This window comes from Pelecanus crispus, chromosome 2, assembly GCF_030463565.1.
Source record: "Pelecanus crispus isolate bPelCri1 chromosome 2, bPelCri1.pri, whole genome shotgun sequence".
NCBI classification, from domain to species: domain Eukaryota; kingdom Metazoa; phylum Chordata; class Aves; order Pelecaniformes; family Pelecanidae; genus Pelecanus; species Pelecanus crispus.
In genome coordinates, this window is record NC_134644.1 from 165938083 (window position 1) to 165965543 (window position 27461).

The following is a 27461-nucleotide window of genomic DNA, read 5'->3' on the forward strand; positions in this document are numbered from 1 at the left end:
CCCATTGAGCTATTTGGAGTAGCAGCTTCTAGCCTATCATCATATGCCATGTTTTTTTCTTCATCTGATTTCTTACAAAAAATTTACTGTGAGCTTTCGTAATAGAAATTTATTTCTTGACAACAGGAAGCAGCCCCCGACTGCCACCTGCAACATTCAGATTTTTGCATTAAAAAAGCTTTCCCTAGGTAGAAAATATAGCAGATCACAGATACAGTTTTCTGTGTCATTTAACTCTTGCCTGTATAATAGTTCTGCTCAGTAATTTGCAATGAATTTGTGAAGGATGCTCTGGGAATGCTACCTATTTATTGTTGTTGTTGTTGTCTTCTTTTGTTTTACTGCAAGAGGACGATCACCTTTATTCCAGCTAATTTTTGATGCACAGAATATTTCCCGCAGTTTGTGTTGGGGAAATCTGCCCTTTTTCTTTTATTTCAGTTCTTCCAAAGTGAATGGTAACCCTCTGGGTTAGTGGCATTTTTGGAAACAATGGCAAACTGGCTTTCTTTGCTGTCAGCCTTCAGACTTCCAGAGGGAGGTGTTACCCACTCCATGGCCTTTTCTTCACTAATGGGTAGAGCAGCACTTTCTATTCTGCACAGGCAGAGCAGAATAATAGCCTGTGGTAGAAGGAACAATTTGGTAGAAACTGCATGAAACAATTGTGCATAGCTGTTGCTTTTACAATAGGTTTCTTTAGGAGAAACTTCAATTTTCTTGAGCAAAGATGGTCAGAGTAGCTTCCTGTGTGGGAAAGGTACATTACATTGCTACCACCTGCACTAACTTCATTATAAAGACAGAGAAATTGGAGTGTGAATTGGAAACTTTTAGAAGTACGTTAGCTGCACTTCCCTCAGCAATGCAAGGGCAAAAGTAGAGGGCTGGACATTTTTCTTTCAAATGCCTTTCCCACCACCATGCACCATCCTCATTGTCTTTGTTAATGTGGCTGTTAGTGGTCTGGAGGCAACCATAAGATCCATAAAGTAGGGAGAACTAGCACCGTCTTATGGATTTCTTTTGTTGCTTTGACCAAAATAACCTCTTCACCTTTGAACTATCTTCTTTAAAACTATTTTGCCAGCACTGGTCTCTGAACGGGATAGCAAGCAGAAAGTGAATCTGGTGAAACACAAATGTTTGAGAAACTTTATTTAAATGCTTGCTTGATATCACTAGAAGCTATCTGTTAAACTTTGTGGGGGAAATGCAGAGGTCCACAGAATGGAGAAGACAATATCAAAGCACACAGAATAAAAGTGCTTGTGGAGAACTCCTCTTCTGTCCCTGCTGAAGCCAGCAGACAGTGGGCGTGTGCTCCTGAACATGTTACCTTGTCCAGCACAGAATCAACAGGCACACTAGAAGTGCTGCATTTTGGGCTTCAGTGATGGATTTGTCTGGCAAATAAACTTCTGTTTCTGATATGTTGAGTTAATAGGAGACCTGACATTCTCTCTCCAGATGTTCCTGTTGAAATGGATAATTTGCATTTGGAATGGCAAACTTTCCTCCCATCTAATTAATATTAATTTGTAATAATTTACCTGTTTAGCTGACAGCAGCTATCTTTGCAATCTGTTGCAATAAGGAGTCAAAGCGTCGGCTTTTAAACACTCTCTTTGGCTAGGCTGTCTCAAAATGGTGAACATATTAGCCTGGAAACTTACTTATAGTGCAGAACATGTTCAAAAGTTGCAAATGTGAAGATGACATGGGCAGGTATGACAGCTGTAGCTAACTCCCACTTGTTTTTCAGGGACTAACAAAAGCAGAAGTAGCTTAATGGCAAAAGTAACTGAAAGTGATAAATGTCAGCAGCTTCAGCTCTTACATCATAGAATCATAGTATGCTTTAGGTTGGAAGGGACCTTTAGAGATCATTGAACCCAACCCCCCTGCAGTGAGCAGGGACAGCTTTAACATCATAATCTGCAGGGGCCAAGTGAGAGGGTGTCTGAAGGCTGGCAGACACCTGGCACAACCACGTAGCCCTGTGGGATGTCACTATAATTTACTGTTAGAATTCACCAATTTTTCTGTCTCCCTAGAACGTGTTTCCTAGCAGAAAACCTTCAGACAAGTCTTGCTGAAATCATTCTTTTCTAGGGGTTCAGACAGCACAGACCATAATATCCTGAAGATTAAATCTACGTGAACCCATCAACTCTTTCATTTATTCTGGCCTTGTGTCTTGCCTCTCATCCAGGGTTAAATTAATTCCGTAAGTTAAGTTTTCCTAAAGCTTAACTGTCATTTTTAGAGCTGTGTTTTGCTCACCTGTAGTAAAAAGAGATTAATAAATTGAACAATGATGAACAGTTAGGAAAATGGAGAATTTATTTTAAAGCAGATTAAAAAAGGGTGGTTTGGGCAATCTGGAAAAATGAGGACTGAGGGAGATGCTTGCATTTAGGGGTTAATAATAGGGAGTAGTACAAAGTCAAAGAACTAGGATCTTTCTAAACTTAAAATTAGAAGAAGGACTCTAACAGCATGGGAAATTCTGTAAGGAGGTCCTGGACAGTCATGGAGCTGAGGAACTTGAACTATTACAGAAGTGACTACATCATGGAAACTTGGAGTGTGATTTGTGCAAGGGGAGATTGAAGGATAGGAAAAGGATGAGATAGAAGCTTGAAATTAAACTGTGCAGTATCAGGATAAGATAATTTGTTTGGCTTCCCAAAAAGGGGATGAAAGGAGACAGATCATGGTGAGTTTGTTATGCTCTGTTCATAACAGTATTTAACTAGTTCACTGCATACTTCCTGGGGTCTACTGTTGCCTCCAGGCAATGGGAAGAAATATTATTTTCTTGCTTGATGTTTAACTTCCCTTTTGGGAGACAGAGAAAATTCGTTTTCTTCTGAAATACCAGAGATTAGCTACAGCTGGAAAATGTCCCCTGGGCAGAGTATTTTGGTGCATCAGTGACAGCCAGAAGCTTTCCAATGCCCTGTTAGTTGTGTCTCACTGACATGTTCCTGGTTAAACTGACCTCCAGCTTGAGCTAGTAAAAGACTTTCCTCTAACCAGAATGGCAAGGACCTTCGATTTTTTTGCTTTCCTCCGTGCTCAGGGCATGATCCACTTTTTGAGATTTCTGCCATTTACAGCTATCATGCAGCTGCAGAAACCTGGGATATTGCTGATTATCCTGTTCTTTCCCAGGGGCAGAGTGTAGTAGGCTTTGGGTCTCAGGTTTGCCATGGGGGTAGAGAAACAACCTGTGCTTTATGGCAGGCAGAAGTTGGGAATAGTTTGTGTGGACTTCTCAAAAGTTATTGGCTATTGCATGGTAACTTGTAGCTGTGTGGATGGGTCTCAGGGTCCTTGATAGTCTCACCCAGATCTGTGGTCTGAAGTTATTCACCTGCACAAGTTCATTCAGGATGAGCATTCAGGACCAGAACTTAGACAGGTAGCATACAACTTTAGAGTGGTGATGAATTCAATCAATCAAGCACAGATCCTGCAAAGACTTTTATTTTTATTTTGTACAGAAAAAGGTCTTGTCTACTTTACCCTTCGTAGCAAAGTGGGACCTTGATCAGAAATGTACAGGACAAAAGGTAGGAGGTTTCTTGATCTCCTGATGAGCAAAGGTGGTGGGTTTGTGGGTGTTTTGGGGCTTTTTTTGTGCTTGGTTTATTGCGTTTTTTCTTCCACTCTTCTTTCACAAAGTTTTCTCCTGAAATCACAGTTATAACATTTACTCCTAGTCATTAAAAATTCATTATCCTCTCTTTGATGGATCTAATAATAGCAAGCAAATAATAAAGGAAATGGATATCTCTCCGCTTTTCCAGCTGGTTTGCAACACCAAATATAAATTCTCTTGTACAAGAATATTTGGGTTCATCTCTTTTTTCCACTGACCGTGACATTAAATTTGCAGAGAGCAAATACTTTCAGTTTACTTTTGCATCCTTGATATAGGAGATAAAATTAAAGCAAAACAGAATGCATGACTAATTTGCCAGATGCAAAGTCCTTTCTCTCCTGTGACTTATCAAAAAGTCCATTCCACCCACAACAAGGAAACAAAAAACTTTTGACATATTTTCAGCTTAAGATAAGCACACCCAGACTTCCATTTTAGGATGACTGAATTGCCATCTTCTCTCCATTAACTATTCAGGGAATGAAAGGTGACTATTCCTGAATGGTGAGATTCCTCATTGAATGCCCAAAGTCTGAACTATCAGCTGTCATCCTTCATCAGCTCCCCGTATCTTCTACCTCAACAGTATAAACTATTCAGGTGAAAAAAAGATCACTTCTTCAAAATCCCCAGTGGGATTTTTTCCATGATCATAACCTTGCCCTTCCTTTTGGGCCAGAGCATAAATGCTCTTCATTTCAAAATTCAAAGCATTCATAGGTGGTGGTTGGATTCTCTTTTTAGGATTACTGCACACATCTTTTCTCTGTGGGATAATAAGAAGGTATGTCTGCGTATACTCATAGGCCCTAATGGGCTTTGACACTCAAAAATACAGAAACCTAACAGCATATTTTACAGTGGCCTGTAGTTGAGATAAACTCACAGTGATCAAAAAATTAAAAAAAATAGCAGTTATAATTAATTCGTATTTTAAATGTAACCAGCATGACATTTTCACTTAAATAAATCTCATGAGACAGAATGTGTTATATTGAATTAACACCTTTACAGGCTATGTGCTTTTTAAAGCAAGTACATAAATTAGCAATATTCCAAAGGACCGAAAGGGCCAAATCCTGCCTTTCTTGAATGCACAATCTGAAAGCTAATTTTCCATGTTCTCCATGGTGCCGGTGATTTTATTTTACTTTTTTTTTTTTATTCTGGGTGGGGATGATTTTTGTATCCCTTGTCCATGAAGGGAAAAGCCCTCAGTCATTTCAGTGGGTCATCCAACTTCTGTGGCTGCCTTTGCAGGCTTTTACTTTTGCTGATGTCCATCGCATCTATTGTAAGCATCCTCCAAGGGTCAGGCTCTACGACTGCCAGGTTGCAAGGCCATAGGTGGCTTGCAAATTTGTCACCAACAAGATGAGAATGATGTCAGTTCATCTGATTGCCATATCTGTTATCTCTAGATCTTGGGCCCTAGTACCTGGGCTTACGCGGATGGATATGACAAACAGACTCATGAGGCAAGGGAGGAATAGTTTAAAAGGCAGAAAAAACATTTGTGGTTACTATGGAGACAGAAGTCTCTTGGGCCTTCTGCATCACACAAAGTTTCTTTCTGAGATCGTGGTAGATCTGATCTTCTTTTCCTGCTACTGTAAGGCAGGAGTGATTTCATTCACGGTATGTAACAATTTAGCTGACACCAATAAAGACGTTTTCCACAGTCCATCTTCTACTGATGTTGATTTTAAGAGGTGTAGGTAGGTTTCAGGGAGCGTAACCAATAAGACTCATATGAAGCAAGGGCATGTCAAGTATGTGAAACTGGCTGTTTCTGGTAGTTTATGGATTATTGTTCTGTTTCCTTTACTAAGCATTTGGCATTTTAAAGGTCAAATATGCAGAAAGAAAAAAAAATCTATCATTATTTTATCATTTTATTCATTACCAAAGAAACTGGAACCAGCACTTTGCTATGAGATTTAAAAGTCTGTTATACTCGTTTAGCCATTCTCTGTCATCTTTTCTTCTTTTGATGTTAATCACAAGCAGCTAGAACCAGAAAATAATGAAGAATTAAAAGATTAGAGATATGGAAAGTTTACACATTAAAAGCAAAGTCAAAGAGCAGGGAAACCACAATGACTGAGATAATGAGAGTGAGGAATATAATTCCTCTTCAACTAGTGAGATAGAAAAATATCCCCATGGCACTTCCACACAGGAGGAGGTAGTGCTGCTTACCTCTGGAGTGACAAAAATAGCATCTAAGCTGTACTGAAGACTTAAGAAATTAAGCTAAACTATTTTGGGCAGAACTCAGTGATCTTCTCCACAGTATCCTCTGGGGCAAGTGCTTCCTGGGAAGAAAGAGAGACTTAAAGGTCCCAAAACAAGTGGCAAACTAGCGCAGCATCCAAAGATCTTGAGTATTAACAGCTCTCACTGCTAAAATCTGGGGTGCTAGAGTCCTCTGGACTTTTAACTGTACTAAAGTTAATAATTCTAAATGTATACCTGTAAATGGATGAACAATAAGTAAAAGGAAGAAGTTCAGGGTGACTAGTTCAGATGTAGACAACCAAAGAGTGATTTACAATTAGTTTATATTTCCATTTTAGAAGCCCTGTGGTATCCCATGTGGCTTTCTACCACATCCCCAGAAAGACATTGGTCTCCTGCGCATTGGGCATCATGGCTGCCAGCCCTGTCCATGTCTCACCTACGTTAGAGCATCCACAGTAACTCCGAACGCTTAGACAAGGAGAGATTCAAAGGCCCAAAACATTTGGTGAGCTGAATCGCACTATGGAGCACGGCAAAATGGTCCATTGCCACTGTGGAGAAGGCACTTCCCTGGCCCCAGAGGCTCATCTTCCTTGCACACAGGATGTTAATACTTGGGGTCTCAGTGAGGAGCTTTCTGCACTTCAGGCACAAAGTGGTAGTGAGGGAGAAATAACAAAGCTGCACCTTAGCATCTGAGAACATAAGTATGAAGGTGAACCCTGTGTGTTCGAGCATCAGAGAACATAATCATGTCTAAAACATACTTTGGGTCACTTTTGGAAGACTTTTGTCAGTAGCTGAACAAAACCAATAAAAGGTCATTAAAATAGACAAAAATATTCATTGTCTGATAGTGACTTTTAAAATATTTTTTGAGTAAGGCCTAGGGTGAGTATTCAAATAAACCTTTTGAGCAATGTTTTTTAATCTACCTCTTTTTTTTCCTCCCCTTTTTCCATACACTGAGCTTGGTGAGCAAAGACAGTCCTGCAGATCTTTCATTTTAGGCTTCTTTTTCATATGTTGGATCTATCACATTGTAGTGGCAATAAATCATGTCTCATCAACCTTAGAAATGTGTCTCTTTCTAACCACTGTTATCACCGGGGGGGGGGGGGGGGGCAGGGAGGGAAGTAGACAAAAAGATCATGGATATCTTGTTCTTCCTGATGGAAGGGCCAAGATGGTGGCATTTGTGTTGTTCAGTCATGAAATCGCCAGTTGAGTGACCAATGATCATACCTGCTCCCTCACCATTTATCAAGTACCATTTACTATTTTCTGTAGTGAACACAATTATGTTTCTCTTCTGTGTAAGAGGATACTTTTGAGTCTGATAAGTTCTGGAAAAATGTGTGGAATAAAACTTTAAGAGACATCTATTCACTGTTACTGGTATTTCTACTTGGCAATTTTCTACTTCATAAACAGACAAGTCTTTCCAAAAGACTAGCTATTGAACAATAGTAGCGATGTTTTTTATTTCCACCACATATAATGCAGTGATCTTACTGTGAAAGTTTGCATGCTGTATTCCATTAGCAATCATCTGTACCATCCAAACTATGCAATAGCTTCTGTTGTTGCTGCTGTTGAGTGACATTTTTAATCTCAATTTCGACGCAGAAATAACATTTTGGGAGCCTTGAGTACATAAAGGATTTCTGGTACAAGTGTCAGAGAAAACAGACTTAATCAGCAGAAATTATTTGCAGACATCTGTCAGTCTATAAAATAGTGAAATTTTATTGCAGTCATTGTTTAAACTTTGGAATTACAAAGCTGGCCTGCCAGTAATATTCAAAATTTGATGCTTCTATAAAGATTTGAATGTTTCACCAACGTTTGAAGAGATTTCATTAACCTTCTGTGTTTACTTCATTTAGTAAGCTGTACTCTTGCCACAGTACTAATGAACATGTATTTTGAAGTGACTAAACAAGATTTCAGGGTATTATAAATCTTTAAGAACTGAATTATTGCCAGTCTTTTTTGAGAATTGCCAAATCCAAATACTTCAAAATACCTTCCAGGAGGATATCAGTCCTTTAGTGTAGCCATTTGTTTTCCAAGAGCTATACCTGGCAAACAAACAATAATAAACTAGAAAAAACATCACTAATCTTCCGGGGGGGGGGGGGGGAAAGAAGAAAGAAAAACCCAATAAGATATGATTTCCAAAAATCCAGGTCAGCATACAGTCTAGATACAGTCCAACTGTGGTGATGTCCACCACCAGTGCATATTCATCGACCTACATCTGCATATTTGCAAAGGCAAGTCAGAGAAGGGTACTAGGATGATACATTAAGGATTATCAGTAGACGAATGTCATTTCTCAATTAGTACAGACTGGATGCATAAAATCTCTTTTTCTACATTCATAGAGAACATCAACAGAGTATGGTTACTGAGGTATTTTCTTATCACTGAAAGGAGAATATTAAACTTCTATTTCTTATGCTGAAATGATTTTCTTTTGGCTGATATAAGCAGCTATTTGAGACCTGATTCAAAGACAAGACACAATCAGTAGGTGTTCTTGCTTGGAGATCCTAGTGAGGGCACTAATTAGGCTATGTGCTTTGAAATATTTTTTGTGTGTTTTCCAGAATCCACTGAAATTGTCATTAGCAGCTCTGCTAACCACAGGATGGAGACTGCATGTGTCAAATGACTTTCAAACAACTTTTATTTAAGAAAATTATTTTTAATTTTGTTGTTACTTTTTAATCATGTAAGTATGGCGGGAAGATACATCTGATTTTAGAAAGAGATTTTTACAGTGAGGATCAGATTCTCAGAGGTTTTTACCTTAATCCATCATATGAAATCAGAAGTACCTAGCCAGTTCCCACTTCTGACAATCAAGTTGTGTTGCTATTTTTCACCTTTTGGTGTATTTGAATATCCAGTCCTTAGAAGCCCAAACTCTTTTGACCTTTAACGAAAAAGCCTTGCTCAGCAAAGGTAAGGTGTTCAGGGGTCTCACTCACATTTAAATCATCAAATGAAGCGAATGCAGCTAAAACTTCTGGATTAATCTGGATCCAAGATACCTATTTTGTTATTTTGGGGGTTTTGGTTTTGTTTTTTTGGTGTGGTTTTTTTTTTTAATTGATAATAATATGGAAAGATTATTCAGGGAAATGTAATGTGTAAAGTAACCCTTGGACAGTTAAAGTTTCTCACCATTCTTAGAGACTCCAAAGTTTATCAGTGCTTCCAAACACTTGGCTGGTTTATGCAAATTTTCCTTTTTTTTTAAATGAAATGGACCCATAATCTACAGAAAACTACTTCCCCCTGCCCCGCCCACCCCCCCCCCCACACACACAGTGGATATTCCTTTCAGGGGAAAACCAGCTTTTGCTGAAAGAAAGAATAACTAGGGTGCAGAGAGGCGAGTATTGAAAATGCACAAGGGATGTTTTAATGTGAGATTCCAGAGCAGATACACATTTGTAAAGCAGTAATTACTTACATTTCTGTGTAAAGCCAAACATGGAAAAGACATAATGACTTTGAGGGCTTTTCAGTGGCAGTTCCTAAAAATAATATAGGAGTCATAAACACAACCTACAAGCAGCCTTCTGCATCCTCCTGACAATTTGCAAACTCCCAAGGGATTTCTGATGATGTTATGCCCCAAGCTGTTGATCATCATCCTGGTATGAATCAGATCAGCTCATTAGAAGAAGCCCATAATCCAGGAGGGGTACCAAAATGTAGGATATGGTCATTAATTTTGACAGAAATATGGAATTTACATCTTATGTTGTTAAGTTGATGTCAACAAAACCTCCTTCCATCTGAAGCGGGGGAACAGGAGGGGAGAAGGTTGTTTGATTTTTTTTTGGCAAGAATAGCATATTTGTTGAAAAAGGCAGTTTTAGAATCACAGAGAATAAACAGGAATTATAATCAAATTGGGCAGAGAATTGTGACCAAAAATAAGATATTTCTTTAAAAAAAAATGTGTTTCTACATATTTTGGTGGGAACAGTTTGACTTTTCATTTTGAAACAGCATGTATTTTTAAAATGCAGCTTGGTTTTATTTTTTTAAAGTATATAAAAAAAGCTTAAAAATTAAGATATCCTCTACATTTGTCCACAACTGATTGCTTGGGGAGATTTTTTTATTTAAATGAGGAAAAGCAACAATATTTGATTTTGAAGCAATAAGGGGTTTGGGGTTTTTTTCTCAGCTTCTTCAGTTCACCTGACAAATTGACCTTTTACTCATGAATATCATGTTCTGTGCTGGGGAATGTTACACGTATACACCTTGATTACCCATTTTCAGGAAGGTGGTATACATGTGGACTAATTCAGATGAAGGCAAGTGTAGTGCTTTTAGCAGATTATTCCTGATTTACAATAGTTTGGAGAGAGAGAACAGCCATATTTTGTTCTGGTTTGGGTTTTTTGTTTTGTTTTAATACCGTTCATTTAGGTAAAATTAACAGTTGCTATCATGGCTAAAAATGCGAGGGAAACTGTAAACTACTAGAGCTGAACATATAGCCCTGAATCTTGAGCTAAAGTTTCTAACCATAGCTTATGAATGATGCTTAGTATTTATAGAATTAAATTCGGTGCCAAACAGCTATTTTTTTCTCGCTCCTGGTGTAATAGACCCCTATTTTTCTCTCATCAGAGCAGAGAGAGGAACTGATAATATGACACTGGTTAATGAAAAGGTCTTGATAATGAATAATTTACTATTCTTGGAGATGTTTATGAAAATTGTCTCACCAAGTGTATAACTCTACAGCTCGAATGAATCAGAAAATTCACTGCTGTATTTTCAAAATTTGGCTCAGAGCAATGAGAACTTTTTATGGATGACAGTTTGTTTTAACATAGCTAAAGGCTGTCATTCATGTTTGTACTGAATATAATTGAGCTAAACAGCACTAACATGATGACAGAGAGACGGACAAGACAACACCTCCATCACTGGGAAGGTAAAACAAGCTTAAGAATTCACAAGTCCACACTAAAGATTTCCAAAAATACCCAGTGACTTTGAGGCCTTGTTTACTGAGCACACCACTTCCAGGAAAAGTAGTTGTAGGAAAAGTCAAGTTGCCCTTCACTTTTCAGGAAAAGTAGACCTTTGAGGATCAGGCCTGTTCAAGATGTGTTAAACTGGGACTCCAGTTAGGTGCTGAAAATAGCCACATTTTCGGAAGCGCTTAGCTTGGACAGAGGTGGGTCAAATGGAGAACATGGTAGCCATCAGGGCAGATATGTCTTGGCACTGCTAGCTATTGCTGTGTGCCTGCCTAGAAATGGGAGGCTGCAAGCCTGTGGTGCCCAAAGAAGCAGGGAGGTGGTGATGGAGAAAGTAAGAAGCCCAGGTGTCACCTGGCCTTGCAGGTAGTGCTGACAGCAGGGACTGAATGCTAGGAGTCAGTTCAGAGCCCAGCGACTCGCTACAGGTGTTGGAGGAGGTAATTCCCCACCGCTTCTGACTCAGTCTCAGTCTGTATATACACGTCAAGAAACCACAGCCCAACAACGAGCACTAGTAATGCTGCTCCCTGATCTGACCAGCGGTGAATGATGGTGAGTGGGACAGAACTGAGCAAGGATCCTGTGATTACTTAGATCCCTGTTCCTGCTCTGTGAAGCAGGTTAAATGGCAGTGCTGCTCCACCCAACAGGCTTTTAAAAGAACCGGCTGGCCTATTCACAGCCATTCCTCTCTTTTCTATTGCCTGTAACTTGAGTTTGAACAATTTGTTATTTGCTCCACAGGCATCTGATCCCTTCCTTTTTACACAGAACTGATGTTGTAACTATGATTGCAGGCAACCTGCTGTGTTCCTTCTCACCAGCTTCTGCATTGGAATGTTGGTTTGTTTGGTTTTTTTTTTTTTTTTCTCTGCTGAAACAACAGTTCTCAGCCCTTTGACTTTAAGTCTTTGCCATTAATTCTCGACCTAACTTTTTTTGTCCCCAAGATCCCTTCCTTTGCATGACTATATTGAAAGTTGGGGGTGCATGAGTGCAGGATGTGAATGAATGGCATTGTGTAAAACTGACAGCTCCAAGGCTTTTCTGATGTTGTGCAGCTGTACATGCCATCTAAAGCGAGGAGTGTAGGAACAATCGCTTGAAGGGATGGATGGCTTGGCATCTCACTATAAAGCCAAAATTGTCCAATTCATGCTTCCTAATCCACATCCACCAACATTCACTCACAGCAGTTTACAGTCTCTTTCGTATTTCTCTGAAACATGTTGCTGTACTATAAACCTGAATTACTTACAACTATTACTGTTCCTGCCAAAAAATAAAAAACCTCCAGCCAGATTTATTAATGTCATATGAAGCATCACAAATACTCTCAAATTAACTTCATTTTTTACCATGCTTGAATCATAACTATTCAGAAATTATTTACCTTAATACTCTTGAACTGTATTTCCTTCCAGTCATAACATCTTTAGACTAAAAAGTCTCAGATCTAATTAATTTTCCCTCTGTAGGAATTAAAATGCAAGGCATGACCTTAGAGGACTCTGAAAATTGCTTCCTGATTTCATCTTTAAACAAGTATTCTGTTTTTTTTTAATCTTCTGGAGCAATATCTAGAATAATGTGACTGTTGATAACATATGAATAATATGGATGTCACTTCCATACTCTTTGGCTTGGAAAAGGAGGTTTTGCTTGTTAACACAGAAGAGTTCAATCTGTTGCAACTATAATAGCTGCAAGAAGCAGGGAGGAAAAGGTTCACCATAGTGTAAGTAAAGGACAGCCTTATCTTCTCTCTCACACAGCAAGAAAACTGTTGTCTAGTCACTGAGCAGGTCTTCTTTCAAGAAAGAACAGATGTTAGGTCTGAAATTAAGAGAACTGCTTCATCCCAAATGAATATGTGGCATCTGCTCCAAGTAGAAAAGCCTGAGAGATCAGTAACAACAATAAAAAAGGAAAACTTCTCCATCTTTTTTCCCCCTTTCTCACATGCACTGACACAAGCTCTGAACAATATCTCAGAAAACTAAAAGCTTTGACAAAGTTGGATGTAATGTGGATGCTGGACTAGTTCCAATGAAAAATGCAGGTATCTTATGGTTAGGGGTGACAAATTCTGCCTAAGGTAACCAGTGGGATTCATGGCAGCACTTGGGAACATCAGATCCCTTTTTAGTTCCAGGAATGACCCAGGTTTCTCAGGAGAAGATCAGAGAGTAGTTAAACCAAGCCCAGAACCACTGAGATGCCCTGGCAGTGGGTGTTAATCCAGAGTATAAACCCTTAGCTCTGATTACTGATGCAAAGATAACTAACATTGGGGGTTTTTGCTCCAATAGCTCTTTATTGTAAAATATCCATAAGCTATTCTCAGCAGAGCTAAGACCCCAGACTTCTCCTGTCCCAGTTTGGTACCGTAGACACTAGGCGTTTTAGCCTGTCTCCTCACAAAGTCATACAGAGCCCTATTATCTCAACATTTATGTGGGCTCTGGAAAATACAGTGAACCAACTACTACCCTTTTTGAGTAGCAGAGAGAATTGTTGCACAAAAAAACCATGAACCTGAACATCACTGAGAAAGCAGATCATGTATTCATGTAAGTGAGAATATACAGAGTCAGATTAGGACAGCATGTGTAAAAAGCAAGACCTGTGGGAGAATAAAAGCCCTTTTGGCACAATGTGTGAGACAGTATATTCTAGTCAGTTTAGTTAGAGAGGTTTTTGAACCACAGACAGAGGTGTGGAAAAGACCGTATCTGACGGTGATGGAGAACTTCAGTTTTCTTTAGGAAAATTTTACAGCAGTATAATCACCCATCAAGTTTTGAAATATACTAAAACTGTTTGGGTTTTTTTTTTTTCCTTTTTTTTCCACCAGGAGCTAGAGAAGTCAACTAGAAGAATGACTATTTCAGCTTTCTTTCCAGCTATTTAGGAGGAACTACCTGAGGATCCAAAGGTAAATGGTAATTTGGGAGAAAAATGACCACGAAAGATAACATTCACTACTCTAAGAAATGGGTGAAAAGGATCAGTAGAGTAAGGCTAGGAAGGAACTTGTTCACTTGGTAGGCAAGGAGGTCGGTGGGATCTCTGGGGAACATAGTCCATTTCAAAGCACGCAGGTGATCTGTTATAGACTGTATCACATACTGAGAAGTAAACTGCCCTAATGCAAAGAACAGGTAGGAAGCAAAGCATAGTAAGAGGTGGTTATGGCTGAATGAAGAGCTCTTAAAAGGTTTCAAAATATCAGTATTAAAAAATTGGACAAAATGTAAAAATAAGGCCAGATGACTAAGAATGAACATAAATGGATAGTACATTATGAGAAGAAGAAAAACAAGAAAAAATACACAAAAAAAAGTTATTTTTACTGAGGGAAAGAAAAATCTGTATAAATACTTTTGAAGCAAGAGAAAAAAAAAATCAAGGAAAATAGAAGTTCATTACCAGACAGGAACGAAAATCCTGGCAAAAGGCTAGTGACACACAGAAGGCTACAGTGGTGTTTGTCTTCTCTGTAAGGCCTCATTACAAAGGTAACATATGACCCAAAGTCAGAATGAGGTTCAACAAAGATAGAGTAAAGAAACAGAGAAAAAACATTGAAGGAATATTTAAGGAAGACTGGTATAAACAACTCAGCAGTTCAGCTGAAATTCACTCTGCAGTACTTATGGGAGTAGCTGGCTCCTCACCACATCATTGTTGGTATCTTTGGTACCACACGAGGGATGCGTAGCAGTGAGCACTGGAGAGGCAAACATCTGATCCATCTTTAAAAAGAGAGAAGGATCTCTCAGAGAAGTGTAGGCGACTCAGCCTCACTCGAGCTGTTGGAATGAGACTCTAACACATCGCTATTACATAAGAATTAATAATAATAATGTGGTAAGAACCAGCCAGCACGGCTTTTTCAAAACAAATCAAATCAACCCATTCTAATTTGTTGTTGTGGGAGGAAGGCGAAGGAGGTGCAGATAGTCTAGATAATTTGCATTGCAGATAACTTTTAAACTTGAATTTTTAAGGGTTCGACACTGTCTCCCTTCATATTCCTGTAAACCAGCCAGGGAAAAAAAGTTCTAGATAGAATCATTATATTTGCACAAGTGGTTGGTGAAAAACACTTGTATTTTACTGGGAGGTTACAACAAACTGAAAGGGTACTTTACTCCATTTGTTTCTCTGTGTGGCATTTTTATTAATAAGTGCTGGAATCAAGTACATAGTGATGAAATATTGGGATGACTCCCCCCCCAGTGAAATGAAAGTTAAACTGTGCACAACACCCCACACTGCAAATTTGTCATGAGCCAATAAAGTTACACTGGTGCAGAAAAGGCAAATATATTTCTGTGTGGCATTAACATCTGTGTTGCATGTGAAAAAAGAAAAGGGGTAAATATTCTCCTTGACTCAATGTATATGAGGCCCCAGCTGTAGCACTGGGTAACCTCAGTGCAGAAAAGGAGACACAGGTGTGATTTTTGAGGAAAGGTGAACAGACCTGGGCCTGTTAGTTAAGGAAAGGGAAAAGGGAGGTAGATGCAGAGCTGAATCCACCCTCCTCGCTTCACCTAAGGCAGACTATATCTATCCCCTTGCTTCTTAAGGGTTAAAACTGATAAAAATACCACTGCTTTCCCAAGACATTTATTCCAGCTCTGCATTATTTTTATCATTGTGCTTTCTCTTAGCCCCCTTATCTTTAGGTTAAACCCCATTTTTCTCTCTTCTCTTGTAGGCTTTTTTAGATCTCTGATCATTGCTTTTGCTCTTCTTTGAGTTCTGTGCAACTCCTCTAAGCACATTGCCCAGCCCTGGTTACCCACCTTAATATATCTCTTTTCAGGAACTGCCAGTTGTCTTTAACACTTTTTGTGTGGTTTGGCCTCCCATAAATTCTAATTTGTCAATTCTCTGAATGTATTGAAGCCCGCTCTCTTGCACTCTGTTATCTCTTTTTATTGTTCCTTCTTTATAGTCTAAGGTCTGTGAAACCTGTCATTTCACTGACTCTCTTAATCTTTCCGTTCTTAAATCATTATTCCTTCTTTATTGGAAATAGATCTGGTAAAGCCTCCAACTATTTGCTATTTTAAGTTCCCCTACTGAAAAAGACAACTTCCCAGTGCATTCCAAGGATTGGATGAACTGAATTATTTTTCCAGAATTCTTCTAAGGAGTGAAAGTTTGGGGGTTTTTAATTGGACCAAGCCCTATTTTCTTGAGAACTTGACCAGTTTCTCTCAAGGAGTCTGATCCAGCTGGATTTCACAGTTTGATGTCCTGTGCAAGATTCCCTCTATGGCAACTACAATGTTCTCCTTCTTTCTTTATTACTCAGAAATTTTCAGCATTTCTAACCCACTACACTTCTATTCTGTACTTCTGAATATATAAGAATATAATCAGAACATAAGAATGTGTGGCTCCTCAAACAGGTAAAGATGTGGAAATCTTTGCTACAAGCTTTAGCTTGGATGAAAGTGACTGTGAAGAAAGTGAATGTCTTCATTTTTCCCTAGTTTCTAGACTGTCAGTCAGAGCACCATTTTCTTTTATTTACCCTTTGAACTTTTCTTATCCATACGTATCTACAGTACTACATGTCTACAGGTTTCATATCAACAAATCCTACTTGGAAATTGTTCTCCAAGCTTTAGCAAGCCAGAGCTACCCTTTCTTTCTGTCTTTCATCCACATGACATATTTCATTTTAATTAAAATGTTAACAGATAATCATCTGGGGCTTGAAGAAGTATCAGCCATCTCCCAGTATAAGGAGGTCAATGATAAATTATTCTATGTAATCAGTAGAGGAGGACAAGAAGTATTTGGATCACTTTTTCAGCAAGACACACAATACATACTAGAAAAAGTTTCTGACTCTGACAGATGAAATGTAGGGATGGATTTTGTGCAATACGCTTCACCAAGAGGTTTAAAAAAATGGGTTAGATAAACATCTGTTGGCAGTCACCTAGACGTAGTCATCTAGATCTAGAGGGCTGGAGCATCTCTCCTACGAGGCCAGGCTGAGAGAGTTGGGGTTGTTCAGCCTGGAGAAGAGAAGGCTGCAGGGAGACCTTAGAGCAGCCTTTCAGTACTTAAAGGGGGACTGTAGGAAAGATGGGGAGAATCTTTGTAGCAAGGCCTGTTGTGACAGGACAATTAATAATGGTTTTAAACTAAAGGAGGGTAGATTCAGACTGGATATAAGGAAGAAATATTTTACAATGAGGGTGGTGAAGCACTGGCACAGGTTGCCCAGAGAGGCAGTGGAGGCCCCATCCCTGGCAACATTCAAGGTCAGGTTGGACGGGGCTCTGAGCAACCTGATCTGGTTAAAGCTGTCCCTGCTCACTGCAGGGGGGTTGGGCTAGATGACCTCTAAAGGTCCCTTCCAACCCAAAGCATTCTATGATTCTATGATTCTGTGATCTATTGGAAAGATTAATATCATTGTGATATATATGAACACAGAGTTACACAAAGTTCTTGGAGACCATTCCAAAGTGCTGCAAATATAGACATAATTAATTACTTCATGTCAATGACTTCATGTCATGCCTTCTCAAAAAGTAAGTAGCCTTTCTAGAAACAGAAGACATTGTCTCTTCAGCACAAAAAATATTGAAATAAAAAACCAAATCTTTAACTTTCAAAAGAGATTTCACCATTGTGATAAAGAGATTTCACGAAGGGTGATAAAGAAAATGTGAAATGTCAATATACCAAATAAAATGTTCCTTAGACTATTCATAAGATCCTGATTGAGTTTAAGCTCATTATATAAACAGTACCTTCAGCAGAAGGTAGAAGTCTGTACAGAAAATCTAAGGAAAAGAACATTCTGCTGTTACAAATAACTCTAGAGGGCAAGATCAGCATTGCACTTCAATATAAAATTCAAACCTCTCAAAGTTTATGGTTAAAGAATAATGGCTGAAAAAGTGTTTCTTTGGCTGATTCAGAATTTCAGTTTTAATATATTGGGAAAAGAAGTTCTAAGACCTAAAAAAAAAAAGATGTTGAAAGACTGTTGTGGATATATGGCAAGGCTAGAAATAGAGCCTAGCTGCTCTTCTCTTGTACTCTCCTGTTGGCACAGATAGAAAATATATATCAGAGTATTATGGCAGGAGTAGCAAATGACTTCTTGGGTTACACGATGTTCTTTTTTCCCCCCACAATTTGAATAGTAAGAATAGTGTGATACCAAAATATTTGGAACTAGATGCAAAGTCAGCACGAGTTGTAAAGGACAGTGCCTGTTTTTTCAGCTTTTGGATTCAAAGCAACTGAGCCATCAAAGGAGTAGGACCCTCTTAGGTGATTTAATTTGACTGAAAATAGGCCTGTTTTCCTTAACCATTTTTCCTCAAGCCCTTTGATGCCAATCCTTACCATCAGATGGATTTTCAGACTGAAAATCACAAGTCCTGAGTATAAAATCTGAATGGCAACCAGAAAAATTAGGCTGTCAACCCTTTCTTTTTAGTAACATTTGATAATATTTGTTTGCTTTTATTTGCTCATCTACAAAATGAAGCTCTCTACCCTGTATTAGCAACCCTTTGGGATTTGGGATGGAAATCATCATGAGCTGAATTATGATCACTAGGCAGAACCTGTACCTTCGGCTAGTAGCTGTTCTCCCAGCTCTACTGAAGCTATTACAATTTGCCTCTGAAGCATGGCCCTTCACGACTGAGATCTTTAGCCCTTTTGTTCTTAAAATTTTTTGGTACTTTGCTTTTCTCTCTATTTTAATACAGGTGTATATAATATAGGCATACAAATATATGGGCACATGGTTTAGATATATGTAAGAGGTAGTAATGTACTAATGTACAATGATATTCTATTTACATGCCTTGGTTATAGAATATCAGCATTGACTTCAGCAGCATTGATCTAATTTTACTGCAATGTTGCAAAGGATGTGATTGAACTCATACTTCTTAAGAATGAATCCCATCACCAAGAAGCCACTCATTAATAGGAGCCTTAGGGACAGATGATGTTAAATGCATTGGTTATAACTACATGAAAATAACTTATTTTATTATTACTTAGCTAGGGATCATTTGGAGAATATTGAATGGGAGAAATCCAATCTTATTTCCTAAGAGTTGCAAAGTATTTTAAACTCTGTTCACACAAGTAAGGGCCAAAACATTTGGTTCTCAATGTACATATATTTCTCCATCCTGCCTTTTGCTTTTCAGAGCCAACATTTAAATCATCTTGTTGATTACATGGAATAATGTGTGCACTAAATTGAATGTTAATGTTGTTTTCTGTGCTTACTAGGAAGAAATGGTTCCAGACACCTGTCTCATTTTCTCCAGACACATCTGGGAAATGGTATGATTTGTGGAATTGTGCTCCAAGGGTGACAAAGGAGCCCTTGGTTAAAAGTAAACTTGACGAAGTAAATGAAGTGGTTGTTGTCAAATCAGGTAAGGTTGTTTCTGTTCATTCAAGGGTTTTTTGTTTGTTACATTGTTGACCTTTTTTTAAAGAAACAAGCAAGCATGTCATTTAAAATGGCTTTCATTTCTGAGAAGGTGAACATCAACAGCAAAAGACAAAATGAGACCACCCTGACCTCCCTATGTGACTGAGAGCTGCTAAATCTAAGAGTAACTCAGACACTGGAAATTGCTACAGACACTTACCGTGCATGGCAGAATTATTGGAAAATCAAATATGCACATTTCTTCCAAATAAGAATGCATCAGCTAATACCCATATACACGTATATCACACTGAGGATGCATTTACCTTCTAATCCCTTAACATAGACATTGACCTGCTGGAGCAATATGTGCAAACTTGCATTACAGCTTGTGGTAGCAGTACTACTTCAGCAGGTAGTCTCTATAGCCACATACCATGTTTCTTTGGTGAGAGTATGGGAATGATAAAGCACAAAGATCTCCGATGGTTGTGGAGGCTCTCCAAAGCAACAGTGACATCCCATATTCATGCACAACTGGCGGCTTTGCATGTACCAAAAAGGTCTGAAAAGGCTTCTGAGGAGAATACCTCTTAACATGGGTGTAGGAATAGTTCAAGTGCCATCCTGAATAAAAATAAACAAATAATGTGACAACGAAAAGTAGCAGGGTAAACATGGTATTTCTCTCCTGTTTACTGAATGGCTCTGAGTAGATTGTGATCTTGAATGCATCTGTTGCTTGAAATATGAGGTATTTATACAGAAACAATAAATATTTGCTTTTACAAATTCAGGCTGTGATTGTCACTAATGAGACAAATAGCTACCTTAGAGCTCTCTTAGTTGGAATCACAGGTAGATGAAATAAAATAGAGACTACAGGCGTTTTTACATATTTCAGTTAATATTAGTGGCATTTGTAGTAAATAGAGGAGAACCATTCATTTTAATATGCACCTGACTTTAACTGTTCTTCCTCTCCTCCCCTTTCTCTCTGAATAGAAGACAGCTGTGTAGGTATTGAATGGAAATTTCTTTCTGGATTTCTCCACTGCTGATGTTTTATTTATGTAATTTCATTTTTTATATTACATTTTGCTCATATTCAATAGTTTTACAGCAAGCTGTACCCAGTAAACTATTTATAAATAAAGATTCCAAGCTACTCCAAATCAATCTATATGATGAAAAACTGAATATTAACCAAAAGTACTTATTGCCTCTTTGCTAATATAGCATATCTCATCACTGTCATAGATAATTTGAAATGATCTGACACAGTGTAATAGAAGAGGAACATTTCAAGGAGGATCAAGAATATCTTCACAAATTGGGTGCAAATGTGTGTACAATGTGATCCTTACAGTGAGCACTAGCAATTAATGTAGTCCTCACAATGTGTCACAGCAGATATAATTAGTCATATTAGGCAGTATTAGTTTGGGTAAGACTAAATTTATTTGATTTGATGGGAAAGTGAAAGGACATTAAATGGCATTTTGAAGGTTTTGCCAAAATAAAAGATGCTGCAAACATAAAGGACAAAAAGAAATTCCTGCAAGATTGGTGAAATAAACAGAAATAAATACAAACAATAGTCTTAAAGCAAGAGAAAGAAGGTTAGAAAGGAGTTACAGCTGAGAAATCCCAGTGCAACAGGCTATAGGAAACATGATGTGCAGTAATGAGCCATGGTGGTTAGGCAGGCTGACTACTGGGCTAAATGATAGTTTTGCAGTTTCTTTTGAGATCTGTTCAGAGACCAGATTGCTGTTCAAATGGCAGGTGTCCAACGGCAGCCCTAGAAGAAACCTCAGGGTGTCTCATGCAGTCTCAGGAGTCTTGTGCCCAAACAGCTCAGGTTTACTTAGGAAATAAGGAAAAATGTAAAATGTTTCCTCTTTATGCAGCACTACTGAGGCTGCAGTTTTGATTTCAGCCTGCTGTGGAGCGTGGGACTGCCCATCGCAGATGCGTGGTTTCAGGAAAGACACGAGAAAAGACACAGCTGGAAGAGCAATGGGCAGAGAGGGTTTCCAGAGCTAACTAGCCAAGCTTAGTTAAAAACCCACAGAACATTTAGCATTACATAGTCACAGAAGTAGATGCTGTCATAAACCTCTGCTTGCAGTCACGTGCAATCCACAGGAGCTTATTTTACGTGAAAGAGACTATTTTGATCCACATTTGAGGTTTAAAATCCATGTGGGATGGAGGTGAAATCTTCACCTCCACGAAGGTGGAGGTGAAAAATATTCCTGGTGGCTTTACTGGAAGCTCGCATTTCCTTCCTCATACAAAAGAAAAGGATACCAAAAAAATGCCCCAAAAGGACTCAAGCCCACTGATTCCCTTTATCATCATCTGGGAAAAGTCTGGGGTGGGGGGGGAGGGTGTTTTAGTTTTGGTGTGTGTTTCTCACCATCCAGTACTATTTTTATTTGGCAATGAATTAAATTAATTTTCCCCAGGTTAAGTCTGTTTTGGCCGTGATGGTAACTGGTGAGCAATCTGTCTTTATTTTGACCCACAAGTGTATTCATCCTGTTTTCTCTCCTGTCCTGTTGAGGAGGGGAAACGCGGGAGAGGCTGGGTGGTCAGCTGGCAGCTGGCCAAGGTCAACCCACCACATCAGTTAATGAAAGCTAAAAGATTTAAGAAATATTAGCTGCCTCAGTATAGGCAGATATGCGGCTGGCACCTGGAAATTTGGTAGTTATCCTATTAGCATTAATAATGTAAAACACCTGTGATTTCATTATTTTGGATGCTGTCACCACCCACTCTTCCTCTCCTTTTTGGTAATAATTGACAAACCTCAGATATATTAGTTAAGACATAAAGTTTGTTGTGAGACTGAAAAAACGTAGCCAAAATGATATTGCAAGGAAACAAACGCATTCAGGTTATTTCTCTGTAGATTCCCCTCTTGAATTTATTCCCTTGCAGATGTGGAAGCCAGCTTTGAAGTGTGGCATTTTTATGAAGTAGGCTGTTGACTAATATATTTCACAGCAGGAAAAAAAACCCAAGAAAATAAGCAGTCACTCTGCGGTAGTTTTCAATTAACTCATTCTTGTCTAAATAGTCTCTATTTCAATCTCTGTTCTCCTGTAACTATTTAAGGGCAGAACAAAAACAAAAAGAAAAACAAACAAACCACAACCCACAACAACCCCACCAAACCCAGAATGTGAAGAGATAAAGGAAGAACTAAAGTGCAGATGATGAAATTCCATGTATATGAATCACAGTTGGTTGGAAAAGACCTTTAAGATCATCAAGTCCAGCTCTTAACCTGGCACTGCCAAGTCCACCACTAAACCAAGTCGCCAAGCACCACATCCACATGTCTTTTAAATATGTCCAGGAATGGTGACTCACCTAGGCAGCTTGTTCAAATGCTTGATAATCCTTTCAGTGAAGAAATTTTTCCTAATATCCAATCTAAACCTCCCCTGGCGCAGCTTGAGCCCATTTCCTCTCGTCTTATCGCTAACTACATAGGAGAAGAGACCAACACCCACCTCACTACAACCTCCTTTCAGGTAGCTGTAGAGAGCGATAAGGTCTCCCCTCAGCCTCCTCTTCTCTAGGCTAAACAACCCCAGTTCCCTCAGCCGCTCCTCAGAAGGCCTGTGCTCCAGACCCTTCACCAGCCTTGTTGCCCTTCTCTGGACACGCTCCAGCACCTCAATGTCTTTCTTGTAGTGAGGGGCCCAAAACTGGACACAGTATTCCAGGTGCGGCCTCACCAGTGCCAAGTACAGGGGCACAATCACCTCCCTGCTCCTGCTGGCCACACTATTCCTGACACAAGCCAGGATACTGTTGGCCTTCTTGGCCACCTGGGCACACTGCTGGCTCATGTTCAGCCGGCTGTCTACCAACACCCCCAGGTCCTTTTCAGCCAGGCAGCTTTCCAGCCACTCTTCCCCAAGCCTGTAGCATTGCATGAGGTTCTTGTGACCGCAGTGCAGGACCCGGCACTTGGCCTTGTTAAACCTCATACAGTTGGCCTCAGCCCATCGGTCCAGCCTGTCCAGGTCCCTCTGTAGAACCTTCCTACCCTCCAGCAGATCGACACTCCCACCCAACTTGGTGTCATCTGCAAACTTACTGAGGGTGCACTCGATCCCCTTGTCCAGATCATTGATAAAGATATGGAACAAGACTGGCCCCAATACTGAGCCCTGGGGAACACCGCTTGTGATTGGTCGCCAACTGGATGTAACTCCATTCACCACAACTCATTGGGCCTGGCCATCCAACCAGTTTTTTACCCGGCAAAGTGTTCCTGTCCAAGCCATGAGCAGCCATTTTCTCCAGGAGAATGCTGTGGGAAACTCCGTCAAAGGCTTCTACTAATGTCCAGGTAGACAACAACCATAGCCTTTCCCTCATCCACAAAGTGGGTCACCTCATTATAGAAGGAGATTGGGGTAGTCAAGCAGGACCTGCCTTTCATAAACCCATGTTGACTGGGCCTGATCACCTGGTTGTCCTGTATGTGCCGTGTGATGGCAGTCAAGATGATCTGCCCCATGACCTTCCTTGGCACCGAGGTCAGGCTGACAGGCCTGTAATTCCCCGGATCCTCCTTCTGGCCCTTCTTGTAGATGGGCGTCACATTTGCTAACCTCCAGTCATCTGGGACCTCCCCAGTTAGCCAGGACTGCTGATAAAGGATTGAAAGTGGCTTGGTGAGAACCTCTGCCAGCTCCCTCAGTATGCTTGGGGTGGATCCCATCCGACCCCAGAGACTTGTGTGTGTCTAAGTGGTATAGTGGGTTACTAAATTTCACCTCAAATTATGGGGGCTTCATTCTGCTCCCCATCCCTGTCTTCCAGCTCAGGGGGCTGCGTATGCTGAGAACAAATGGTCTTACTATTAAAGACTGAGGCAAAGAATGTTTCTCCCCATATCCAATAAAGGGTGGAGATTCTCTTTAGCCCTCCTTTTGTTGGTAATGTGTTTGTAGAAACGTTTTTTATTGTCTTTATGGCAGTAGCCCAATTAAGTTTTAGTTGGGCTTTGGCCCTTCTAATTTTCTCCCTGCATAACCTCACAACATCCTTGTAGTCCTCCTGAGTTGCCTGCCCCTTCTTCCAAAGCCCATAAACTCTCCTTTTTTTCCTGAGTTCTGGCTAAAGCTCCCTATTCAGCCAGGCTGGTCTCCTTCCCTGCTGGCTCGTCTTTTCCTGAGCTAATATCTTAAGTGACATTATGAAAGCACCACTAGCATAATAAAAAAAAAAAAAAAAAGCAGAATTTAAAGAGATCTCCTGTATCAGCAAAATGGTTGGATAACTTGATTCAATAGCTATTTACCCTGTCTAATATTCATCATTAATATTGTTCTTTATATTGGGGTTTTTTCCCCTATGATTATTATCACATTTGCAGTTTAGGTACCAACCACAGCAACTATTTACTGTATTGCATTAAAAAAGGGATTAATCTCATCTTAATGTGTCTCCAGTACTGATATCTTTCTTTGTCATAGCTGTCTAAGCTCTTCTTCTAGTAAACAGACTGAAGAAATGGAATTAATGGCATTTCAGGTGTGTTTCATCACACAAAATGTAAGTAGTACATGCTTTGTGATAAGGAGATTGTGCTCTGAACTTCCTTGCTTAATTTGACAAGCTCCCTATATTGACTGAAGGGGCTTCGAGTGACATGCTCAAATGTATTTTGTATTGAGATACTGAATGTCATCTTCTCATGGTCAGCTATGAATTTCAAGTGTATCTTTTGCAATGTTTTTGGGTGGATGAACAACTGCTTTACACGTAGTTGGTACTTGTTTCCTCTTTTTGCAGGGTAGCTGTACAGGCAGGAGTTGGTTTCAGTTCTCCAAACTGTGCCTTATCCAAATAAAATATCTGGATTAAAGCAATTTTTCATAGTGTCAAAGTTCCACAAGTGACCTTCTGTGTCTAGGAAAAGGGTAACTGACCTCCCTCGTGTTAGCCTTCAAAGCTAAAAAGGAAATGTGAGAATAAAACTAAAAAGGTTATTGCAAAAATCAGTAAGTTTTTCTGCAGATTCTTCCTCTTTCAAGCCAAGTATTAAAGAATCAGAGAGAGCTTGTTTTCCCTTGCAAACTGTAATATTAACCTACCAACTAAAAACATCTTTGTCTTTAGCATGAGAAGCCTGTGTACCTTCAGTAAATCAAGAACTGGGGAAACACATTGGTTCCCTACGTCATGCTTGCCTGAAATTTATAAGTACAAAACCTTTGTTTTCACCTCTGCCTGTTCTGCAGTCTATTCAGGAAGCACTTTTCCACATTGCAACAAAATATAAGCACTGATGTAGCCAAGAAAGACAATAAGCAAAGCAAGTAGGTAAAAGCTTCTCTTTCTCTGATTTAGTTTTTAGCACCTTCCTGTAAGGTGGCTATGAATCAAATAATATGAGTTCAGAAAAACAGCTGAGTTAGTCATATGTGGATACAAGATTTTTTTTAAAGAAAATTCTTGAAGGAACTATATATACCCAATTCGTTATGGCAGTTCTTTTTGTATTTTGGAGACAACAATGGCTTTTCCTTTCACTGCAAAAAAATCTCTGCTAAAGATAGCTAAATCTTTCCAGATATCAGCTTCTAGTCCTCAAATTCTGTTAAGAATTGAGCCTTCTTAACCATTGATCATTCTTCCTAACTTTCATTTCATCATCTTCTTGGTTTTGCAACAGGTTCCATTTGTCAACTCATAGCATTGCAAAATTCAGATAATACAGATCTTCTCTGAGTGCATAACAGGGAATATTTCTTTTAAAGATGTTATAATTTTTATTATATTCTCCAGGGGTTTTTTTGTAATAGACTTGCTCTTTACAACAACTTAAAGCACTGGAGTTTTATCTTACAGTCAAATGACACAAACCTGTTTTGTTTGTCCTACAAGGTCATCAGCATAGACCCTTCTTTGACTAAGTATTCTCTTATATAATAAATTTTGAAAAAACAATGGGCTCACTTTTTTCCCTTCAAAAAGATTATGGAATAGATTAAATTAAAAGACCTCTCTTGTTTTTATAAACAAGTCTATGTTTGATTCTCTTACTTAAATTGAGATTTTTCTTTACAGTTAAATCCATTTCAATATCTTATATATGCCCTTTCCATGTTCTTCTTTATAGCATTAGCTACTCTTCTCAGCACTCCAAATTAGCTCTTTTGCGTTAAAGAACTGGGCACCCTTCTCTTAACTCAGCAAAAAGTTATCTTATAGAAGACAAATTATTATGTGAGTGTTAGCAAGGCTGTATTCTTCAGGTATTCATAATTTATATTTTGATGGAGGATGCACAAACATAGCTGACTGGCATTCAAAAAGCTTCAGTACTGTGGTTTAAGCAACACTCCTGCAATGAGTACCAGCCATAGAATCTGAACTGTCAGCACTTTAAAATACAGGATCAATAAACAGTGATGTATTAGAGTGAAATCATGAAGACTAGAGTTTCACTAAGCAATAAATTGGTCCACAAATACATAACACGGGATTTGGACTATGCAAGGAAAATTGAATATAAGGAACAGTTGCTAGTATATGAATGGAAATGTCAAAATGTAGCAACAGAAAATATACAACATAAATGAAGGAGATTTACTTAAGGCAGAGAGCAGACAGTCTCTATGCTGTGGTTACACAGTATTTAAGGAAAAAAATCTTAAACATGGCAAAAAGTAACAAAACAGGCTAAAAATGCAGCTCACAAATCCATTTCTAGTGTATATGCAAAATCATATCATCTTACTTTATTAAAACAAGTGGTTTTCAATAGTCTTTGATTTGGTGCTGCTACAGCTCTAAGAGACTGAGTTAGAGTCTTGTCTGGCTCAGTTGTCATGGAAACAATTATTTACTTCCATCTGGATAATCTTTATTATTACAGACCTGAAGCTAGTTGAAAAAGTGAGTGAACTTCTGTGATTTATGTAATTTAAATAAAGATAAATTGCCTAGATCCTACTATGCTTACATTAATAGGGTAATTGTTTTTAACCCAAGATTAAAAAAAAAATAAATGTCAGACTGGCCC